Source organism: Capra hircus, chromosome 24, assembly GCF_001704415.2.
Source record: "Capra hircus breed San Clemente chromosome 24, ASM170441v1, whole genome shotgun sequence".
Taxonomy (NCBI): Eukaryota; Metazoa; Chordata; class Mammalia; order Artiodactyla; family Bovidae; genus Capra; species Capra hircus.
In genome coordinates, this window is record NC_030831.1 from 1,951,366 (window position 1) to 1,961,733 (window position 10,368).

Below are 10,368 nucleotides of genomic sequence, written 5' to 3' on the forward strand. Positions count from 1 at the left end.
CAGACCTGCCTCTTGAGAAATCTGTATGCAGGTCAGGAAGCAGCAGTTAGAAGTGGACATGGACCAACAGACTGGTTCCAAGTAGGAAAAGGAGTACATCAAGGCTGTATATTGTCACCCTGCTTATTTAACTTCTATGCAGAGTCCATCATGAGAAACGCTGGACTGGATGAAGCACAAGCTGGAATCAAGATTGCTGGGAGAAATATCAATAACCTCAGATATGCAAATGACACCACCCTTATGGAAGAAAGTGAAGAAGAACTAAAAAGCCTCTTGATGAAAGTGAAAGTGGAGAGTGAAAAAGCTGGCCTAAAGCTCAACATTCAGAAAACTAAGATCATGGCATCTGGTCCCATCACTTCATGGGAAATAGATTGGGAAACAGTGTCAGACTTTATTTTGGGGGGCTCCAAAATCACTGCAGATGGTAATTGCAGCCATGATATTAAAAGACGCTTACTCCTTGGAAGAAAAGTTATGACCAACCTAGATAGCATATTCAAAAGCAGAGACATTACTTTGCTGACTAAGGTATGTCTAGTCCAGCCTATGGTTTTTCCAGTAGTCATGTATGGATCTGAGAGTTGGACTGTGAAGAAGGCTGAGCACCGAAGAATTGATGCTTTTAAACTGTGGTGTTGGAGAAGACTCTTGAGAGTCCCTTGGACTGCAAGCAGATCCACCCAGTCTATTCTGAAGGAGATCAGCCCTGGTATTTCTTTGGAAGGAATGATGCTAAAGCTGAAACTCCAGTACTTTGGCCACCTCATGCAAAGGGTTGACTCATTGGAAAAGACTGTGATGCTGGGAGGGATTGGGGGCAGGAGGAGAAGGGGACACCAGAGGATGAGATGGCTGGATGGCATCACTGACTCGATGGACGTGAGTCTGAGTGAACTCCGTGAGTTGATGATGGACAGGGAGGCCTGATGTGCTGCGATTCATGGGGTCGCAAAGAGTCAGACACACCTGAGCGATTCAACTGAACTGAACTGAGATCAGGTAGAGAGAGACTTCTGCTCTGCTAGGCAGGCCTATGCCCATGCACAGCAGGAAGAAGTTACAGAAGAAAGAGACCTCCACCCCAATTCCCAAGAAGTATCTTGAGCATGAAGTCTCTCAGGGGGGAGTTGTTAGGGGAAGCACACTGATTGACACCGCCCACCCTGGCCAGGCACCATAGTAACCATTTGCATGAGTTGTTTTATGACAGGAGATCCTGATAAGGAATACGGAAGTAATAAGCCACCACCAACCGGAAGAGTTCGGGAAAGGTCGAAAGGAGACACCTCGTGTCCGTCCACTTCCCAGAATCCCTCTCGCTAGCATCCGTCTTGGCTGAGTGATGGGTGCACCACCGGGAAAGACTCTGAATTAAAGTGATTGGCCAAAGACCAGCCAGAAACCAATCCCATCACCATAAAACCCGAGACTGCGAGCCACGCAGCAGAGCAGTTCTCCTGGGCTCCCTTACCCTACTGCTCTCACCCGGGGGCCCTTTCCCAATAAATTCTCTTGCTTTGTCAGCAGATGTGTCTCCTCGAACAATTCATTTCCAAGTGTTAGACAAGAGCCCAGTTTCGGGCCCTGGAAGAGGTGCACCTTCCTGCAACACAAGGACACACTCAGGGAAAGGGACATGATCTTCTGTCCTCCAGGACTGACCAGCCCTGATGCCTATAAAGTGGTCGTGATACCCGGTCAGGAACTGTCACGACATCAGAGACCGAGGAAGGTGAGTGGACAGGACAGGCTCCTGAGAAGGGGCTGGACCCACACTGGTCTTCTCTTCGGCTGCTCTTGCATCATCTGAGGTTCTTGTTCATGTCCCTTCACCGGGTGACCTTGGGGCTGCAGTGGGACAGAAAGCCTGGGCACATTTTCGGTTACCCCTTCTCCACCGTTACCTGCTTGCATGTGGTCACGGGCTTGAGACCCTGGGGGCCTTTGTATAGAACCACGTGCTTCGACGAGGCAGGTGTTTCATAGAGACCTGGCTCAGCTTGTGGACCCCACCAGGGAAGGAGCTGGGGCCAGAGCAGCCCTGGGGGGCAGGAGAGCCTGGCACTCAGGAGGGTGTGCCCCACCCACACCTGAGATGCAGAGCCGGAGGCTCCACCCACTCGCTGCGTTTTCTGCTGACTCTGAGGATGTTTTGGGGAGGAAGTGACAGAAGTCAGCAATCCTAAAGCACAACGCCAGGGGAGACATGAAGTTTGCATTTTATTTTTGTTTTGAATGGTCCTTTTTTTCCATCTTTGATGCTGCTTAGTGTAATGGTGCCTTGCAGCCATGCAGACAGTCATTTGTGTGTAGATGTGAGGAAATAGAGCATTGTCATTTTACAGAGAAGAAATATACGGTAGAAAAAATGTGACTTGCCTGAGGTCACAAATCAACGGCAGTGGCGCCAAGCTGGTTTGCTTGCTCCTCAGAGAAGCAGTGCTGTTGTGGAAAATGGGAGAACCGCATTAGGGCTCCTTGAATTGGTTCGAGGACACGTTTTCATCGCCCCGCGTCCTCGGCTCTGTAGCTTGGGGAGACGAGTGGTGATTTGCGGGATGCTCCGAGAGTAATGAGCTTGAATATAATTTTCCTCCTGGTATTAGTCTTTCCCCTGTCAAGTTTCTCACCCATTTGGGTGCTAATCATCTCAAAACGTTCTTCATTTAGGAAGGAATTTAAACTTCAGATGAGAAGAAAAAAAATTATAATGTCTAATGCTTTAGAAATGTTCTGTTCCTCTTTCAAAATGTAGCAAAACTCTGCCATGTTGATACTTTGGAACTAGAGGGCAGGCTGAAACTGTGCTCACAAGAGTGTTTAGTTATCAGAGGTAAACAGAAAATACTAGCGTCATCACTTTCAAATGAACGTGTACTTGAAACCCAGCTGTCTCATCTTCCAGTCCTTCAAGTCCACCCTACCCAACACCCTCACACCCACATCAACAAGAGTTCTTTGCACTTTAGTTCCGAGGGGACCATGTGCCAAAGTCAGCCTCCAGTTTCTATTTTGCCTCTGACTTTGACTCTGGCAAAGAGCATAATTTCCAGGGTTACAGACAGGTTAGAGGCAGGCAGAGGAGGAAGTTCAGTTCAGTTCAGTCGCTCAGTCGTGTCCGACTCTTTGCGACCCCATGAATCGCAGCACGCCAGGCCTCCCTGTCCATCACCAACTCCCGGAGTTCACTCTGTTATGCCCAAGGTCCAAATCCCCAGAACTGAGAGAACAAGACATCCACGGCAATGCAAACACAAAAAGGGAATTTATTGCTAGCTCGAGCCAGGGCCCCGGGCACATCCAACACAGTGGAATAGAGCCAGAGCCCCGAGCCCTGGATTACAGTAGTATTTATAGGTTTAGGACAAAGACAGGGAATTGGCAAGGTTGGATTGGTTACAAGGGTTTCTTTGCATCTACTAATTGCCTAGATTTTTGTGCGTGTGGGCTTTCTTAGGAGATTTCTATCCTCATCCCGATTGGCACAGACCAGGCTATGGGGAGCGTGCTGACAGGCTGAGTCCTCCCGTCACCGGCGGGAGTAATTTTGATCCTGCCTGGGCAGTGTCTCAGCTGTTTCGGGATGCTTGCTCCCGCCTATTTTAGTCATGGCCTCTATCAGGCCTCAACATTCCCCCCTTGTCCTTTAATCATGGAGAGGAATCCTCCTCTCCATTCACTGCCTGGTATGGTTGTCTTAATACCATTACCTGAACTGTACTGATACGTTTTTTAACAAAGGTTAATAATCTGTTTAAAATACGTGGGCCGAAGGTAAGAATGAGTAGGAGTATAATGAGCGGTCCGAGCAAGGTAGAAATTAGTGTTGTTACCCAAGAAGATTGATGGAACCAGGACTCGAACCATCCCTGCTGGCCTTCTCGCTCTCTCTTGTGCAGTGTTAATCTTTTTTCACTTTTGCCATAGACTCTCTTACCACCCCAGTGTGGTCTGCATAGAGGTAACATTTTTTTCCTAAGGCCGCACATAATCTGCCTTATTGCAGGAAGATCAAATCTAGGCCCCTCCTGTTCTGCAAAACCACTTCTGATAGTGAAGTAAGGGACTTTTCAAGGTGGCTGATTGAGCTTTTTAATCTTTCGATATTAAGATCAATGGCTGCTCTTAGGCTAGAATAGTGTTGATTTTGCATTATTAAAGAGGATATCCCAGTTCCTACCCCGGCTGCCCCTGACCCCAGTAGGACTGTGAGGGTTAAGGCTGAGACTGGCTCTCTCTTAGACCGGTGTGAAGCTTCTAGTTTCGGGAGGATTTCATTATTGGAGTGATAGAACAGTCGGGGGACTAATAGTACCAATATACAGAAATCTTTGGAATTATTTAACACCCGCCCGTGAACACAAGGGGCTAAGCCTGTGGAGCAGGCCCACCAATTGTCCTGGGGAGGCACCAGGTACCTGTTTGTCACTGTAGGATTTATAGACTTGCAGAGGTGTTGATAGGTTTGGGGGATATTTCTTATGCAAAGGCCCCGCCCGGTTACTTGCTGGAGGGTTAATCTGGCGTTTCTTTTCTGCTGCCATCGGCAAGCTGCGTGATTTGGGGTTGGACTGTAACTTCCTGGGACAGCTATATCGTCATAATAAGGGGGTTTGATGTCATAACATAACCAGCAACTTCTAGTCAGATCCGGGCGTGTGGAATTTAGAACCCGATAGGAGTTGATTATCATATTAAATAATGGGTCCTGCTCGTCTTTAATGCTAGGTCCCGTAGGGCTAACTGGAGGGGAGTTGCTTGTATTAGTAATGTAGGGCTCAGGAGGCATTTGGGTTGGTGCTCGGGCGGGGGTGTGTGCAGGCCGAATGGGAGCGTGGGTAGCCTCTCATGGCCCTAGGACGGAATTGGGCCCTATGCCCCGAGTTGGACCGATCTGTATGGGTCCTACTTTTAACCTGATCGTGAACAGCAACCCACTGTTATATCCTGACTGATATAACTGAAGGCCCCAGGATTGTCCGGCTTCTCAACTGGGGAAACTCTTCCCTTCGGTTGAGAATTTGAGCCTTACTGGGTTGCAAAGAAAATTCATACAAGGCCCAGTTATGAGGGACCTCCTTCTATGTCCTTAGCCCAGCAGGCCCTGGAACACAACCCAAGGTAATCAAGTCCCCACGAATAGGGGGCTCCCAATGGACTGTCCCCGTTGACTCGCATCTCCAATTGGCACAATAAAACTCATTAGCACCTCCGCAGTTATTGACGGTCGCCCGGTCCCATCTTCCTCCGGGGCACACATAGAAGGGTGTTTTCTGCAAGCTTGCCCGTTGGATGAAGTGGCTGCACCCAGGCCCTGAGTTAGTAAGGGGTTGAGTATTACACCTATTAATGCCAGCCCCACATTCAGGCTGCCGGACGTCTTTACCTCCCACTCGCCCATGTCCCATGATCCCGCAGCCAAAAGACAGAGGTCGAACTCCAAGTCCGGCCACCAGGTGTTTTGGGGATGAATGGCCGAGGTGGAGTTAATTACTTCTTCTGTACTTGCGCTCAGAATCATCCAAGTCAGGTTCATTGGTTGATGAGGGTTAGCGCTGATGGTTCCAGGGTCCAGGAAGGTGGCTGTTATCAGAAGAGTAAGGTTGATCCGTCCGAGACCTGCTGCCGGAAGAGTTTTAATTTTAAGGGATTGGAGGGATGCAGTATCGGCTTCCATTCTCTTTGGGCCCTCTCTTGTTCTTCGGGGGTGGCCCGCCGTGCGTGGCTGCAGTGTATTCAGGGTCCAATTCCGTCCACCTTGAGGGCAGTAGGGGTGGTAAGGAGAACAACATAAGGGCCCTTCCATCTTGGTTCCAAGGTCTTTGACTGATGTCTCTTAACCCAAACCCAATCCCCCGGTCCTATATCATGGGACAGGATCGTCCCTTCATTCTGGCTCTCATAAATTTTCTGTATCAGTGACCAGATATGTTTATGCACCTTACTCAAAGCTAGCATCTCCTATTGGAAGGCATGTAACAAAAGAGGTGGTTTACTCTTTCCTTCAGACACTGGACAAATGGGGGGTGGACTTCCATATACAATTTCAAAGGGAGTCAGACCTAGTTTATAGGGGGTATTGCGTGCCCGAAAAAGCGCAAAGGGAAGGAGGGTCGCCCAGTCCCCACCAGTCTCAATTGCCAGTTTTGTTAAAGTTTCTTTTAGGGTCTGATTTATTTTTTTACCTGTCCTGAGCTCTGGGGACTGTACTCGCAATGTAACTTCCATTTGGTCCCCAGGGCTGAGGCCAGTCCCTGCACAGTTTTACTCACAAATGCAGGTCCATTGTCAGAGCCGATAAATACCGGCAGCCCAAACCTAGGTATAATCTCTTTTAGGAGTTTTTTAGCCACCACTACCGCTGTCTCCTTTTTAGTGGGGTAAGCTCCTACCCACCCGGAAAACGTATCAACCAAAACTAGCAGGTAATGATACCCATATTTGCCTGGTCTTACCTCAGTGAAATCTATCTCCCAATGATGTCCTGGCCTTTTCCCCCGATATCTTACACCTGTATGCTGTCCTTTTCCCGGTCTCATCATCTGACAGGCCTTGCAGGTGGGGACTATATCCTGGATGGTTTTTTTCTGTTGGGGAAACCACAGCTGTGCTGTTTGTAGGAGTGTCAAAGTCTTTTTTTCTCTCAAATGGGTGGTTTGATGTAAATGGGTACAGAGATGTTTGCCCAGGTCGGCAGGGAGCAACAGGTTGTCATCTTGGTCTGGATACATCCGTTTTCGCCAACAGGACAGGTGGTATTATCTTGCACCCAGCGTAAATCAGAGGGGGAGTATATGGGGCTTGGGGGAAGTGTTCCCATCCCTGGCGGTGGCAGTCCCACAGTCAGTATATGGGCTTCGTGGTCTCCAGCAGCTGCCTCACGGGCTGCTGCATCGGCAGCACGGTTCCCTCGGGCCCGGGCATCCTCTCCTTTCTGGTGTCCGGGGACATGCACTATGGACACTGCCCGGGGCAAGTGGACCGCTGCCAGGAGTCTGCGAATCTCAGGCAAATTTTTAATCTCTTTCCCCTCTGCCGTCAGAAGCCCCCGTTCTTTATATATGGGGCCTTGAACGTGCGCAGTGCAGAATGCATATCGGCTGTCAGTATAAATCGTGATTCTTCTTCCTTTTGCCCTCTCTAGCGCTTGTATCACAGCTATCAGTTCTGCTTTTTGGGCGGATGTTCCAGGGGGCAAGGCCTCAGCCCAGATGACCCTCCCAGTGTCGTCTACTATGGCTGCCCCCGCTTTTCTCTGTCCATCTTTTATATAACTGCTCCCATCCGTGAACCATACCAGCTCACTGTTTTCTAATGGCAAGTCACTGAGGTCTTTTCGTATGGCGGTTATCTCAGCTAACACTTCAACACAGTCATGGAGGGGCCCGTCCTCCTCCGGGATGGGCAGCAGAGTGGCAGGGCTTAGAAAACAAGGTGTCTGAAAGGATATTCGGGGAGCATCCAGCAGCAGGGCCTGGTAGTGGGTTAAGCGAACGTTAGAAATCCACTTACCCGGTGGCTGTTTGAGGATCCCCCTATCGCATGAGTGTAGACCAGGAGGCTCTGTCCATAAGTCAGCTTGTCAGCATCATGGACAAGGAGAGCAGCAGCCACAATGATACGGAGACAGGGCGGCCATCCCGCAGCCCCTGGGTCCAGTCGTTTAGAGAGAGATGCCACAGGCCGCCTCCAAGGTCCCCACTGTTGCGTCAGGACTCCCTTTCCTACTCCCTGCTTTTCATCCACAAACAGTTGAAACGGCTTAGCCGGGTCCGGAAGAGCAAGGGCTGGGGCTTCTAGTAACGCCTGTCAAAGTTCCTGAAATGCCCGCCTCATTGGCTCAGTCCACGTCCAGTCTCTATTTTCTCTGCTTCTTTCATATAGAGGTCAGGCCTTTTCAGCAAACCCCATAATCCATAGCCTGCAGTACCCAACCATCCCTAAAACCCTCTCACCTGCTGGGGAGTCGTTGGCTCGGGGATCCATAGAATAGTCTCTTTCATGGCCTGAGTCAACCATCTCTGCCCCTGTTTTATTTTATATCCCAAATAAATGACTTCCTGTCTAGCAATTTGGGCCTTCTTCGCACTTGCCCGGTACCCCAATGTCCCCAAAGTCTGGAGGAGATCGCCTGTAGCTTTTAGGCATACCTCTTTAGTAGTAGCGGCCAGCATGAGATCATCTACATACTGTAACAGAACAGCATCGGGGTGGCTGGTCGGTACTCACAGAGATCTTCGCCCAGAGCCTCATTGAACAACGTCGGCGAGTGTTTGAATCCCTGTGGGAGGTGAGTCCAGGTCAGCTGCCCCACAGTTTGGCTGTCCTCGTCAGTCCATTCGAATGCGAAGATCTCCTGACTCTGGGGAACCAGAGGCAAACTGAAAAAGACATCTTTCAAGTCCAAGATTGTATACCAAACATAGTCTGGTGGAAAGCTACTCAGGAGGGTGTATGGGTTAGGCACAGTGGGATGACTGTCACTCACCCATTTGTTGACTTCATGAAGATCTTGGACTGGTCTAAAGTCTGCTCCCCCGGGCTTTTTCACAGGCAACAGGGGAGTATTCCATGGGGACCAGCACTTTTTGAGAATTTTTGCCTTTGGGAGGCGCTGTATGTGTGGCATAATTCCTTGCAGGGCCTCCTGGCTCATGGGATACTGTTTCACCCTCACAGGAGTAGCATTTGCTTTTAATTTAACAACAATGGGAGGTCTTTGTTTAGCCAGTCCTACTCCCGCTATCTCTGCCCAGGCCAGAGGGTATTTCTGAATCCACTGCTGCATAGCAGGATCCACCGCTGCAGGGGGCTTTGGTGAATATAGTCTGTATTCATCTCTCAGTGCCAGGGATAAAACATGAATTGGTTGTCCAAGCCCGTCTGTGACTGATATCCCCCCAGAGTCAAAGTGAATTTGTGCATTGACTTTGGCCAATAGGTCTCTTCCTAATAAACGGGCCGGACATTCTGGGATCACCAGAAATGAGTGGGACACCCGTTGGGCTCCCAAGTCCACTTTTCATTTAGTAGTCCAGTAATATCTCTTTGACCTGGTGGCTCCCTGGACCAAGCTAGTCTTTTTGGACATCGGCCCAAATTTTTGATTGAGAACTGAGTACTGGGCTCCCGTATCCACCATGAAGCCGACTGGCTTCCCCTCCACATTAATAGTTACCCAGGACTCAGGGAGAGGTGCCGGGCCCTGACCCCCCTAGTCGCTATCTTCTCCTGCATATAAGACGCGAGTCCCCAGTGGAGAGTCTTCCTTTCTGGTAGTCTTTGTCCTCAGGTCTCTTTGGGGCACTCATTTTCCAATGTCCCTGCTCTTTGCAGTAGGCGCATTGGTCTCTCTTTAGGGCCCGTCTAGCTGGTTTCTCCCCTCCTCCTGACCGGGTGTCTCTAGTTCTCTGGGAATCGGGCCCCGTTCTCGTCCCCGCAAAAAGGATTTGAGCCAGTTCTTTTTGATTCCTCCAGTTCTCCTCAGCTCTATATTCCCTTTCTTCCCGTCTGATCTTTTCTTTATATTCCCTCTCCTCCCATCTAATTTGTTCCTCCCTTTCCTCAGGGATCTCTCTGTTATTGAACACCTTTTCAGCTGCCTTTACCAGATCCTGTATTGTCTGTTCTCCCAGCCTCTCTGTCTTCTGCAACCTCCTCCTGATATCCGGAGCTGCCTGATTAACAAAGGCTAGCAAAACTGCTGCGCGTGACTCGTCAGCCTGAGGGTCCATGGGCATATACTGCCTGAAAGCCTCCATTAACCTCTCTAAAAAGGCTGCCAGGCTCTCTTTCAGCTCCTGCCTTACTTGATTTACTTTAGCCAAATTAGTTGGTCTCCTGGCGGCTGCCCGGAGGCTAGCCATCAGAGTCCGGTGGTACACTCAGAGATGCTCCCTACCTTCAGCGCGTTCAAAATCCCAATTGGGTCACAATAAGGGGAACCCTTTTTCGACCAGGTGGGGCTGCATTGTGGGCCTTCCATCCACTCCTAAGTCATGTTTCTGTGCCTCTGACAAAATTCCTTTCCGCTCCTCTATAGTAAAAAGCACCTGCAACAGCTGCTGACAATCATCCCAAGTAGGGTTATGAGTAAATAGGATAGAATCTAAAAGATCAATAAGGCCTTGGGGTTTTTCAGAAAAAGAGGGGTTTTGAGATTTCCAGTTATATAAGTTGCTTGTAGAGAAGGTCCAGTATTGGTAGGTCCATTCCCCATCAGGATTTGCTGGCCCAACATGGACAGGAAGCGCCTGAACGGTGGACAAAGGTGCCTCTTGGCTCCCGAAGTCGGAGGAGTCTCCGCCCCCTCAGGTCCTTCCGCGAGTTCCCTGGACTGGCCCCCCCTCCTGCTGTGGAGCC

General features: G+C 49.8%; 1 pseudogene; it reads right to left on the reverse strand.

Moving 5' to 3' along the window:
• LOC108633762 lies at nt 5,743–9,097 on the reverse strand (annotated as a pseudogene).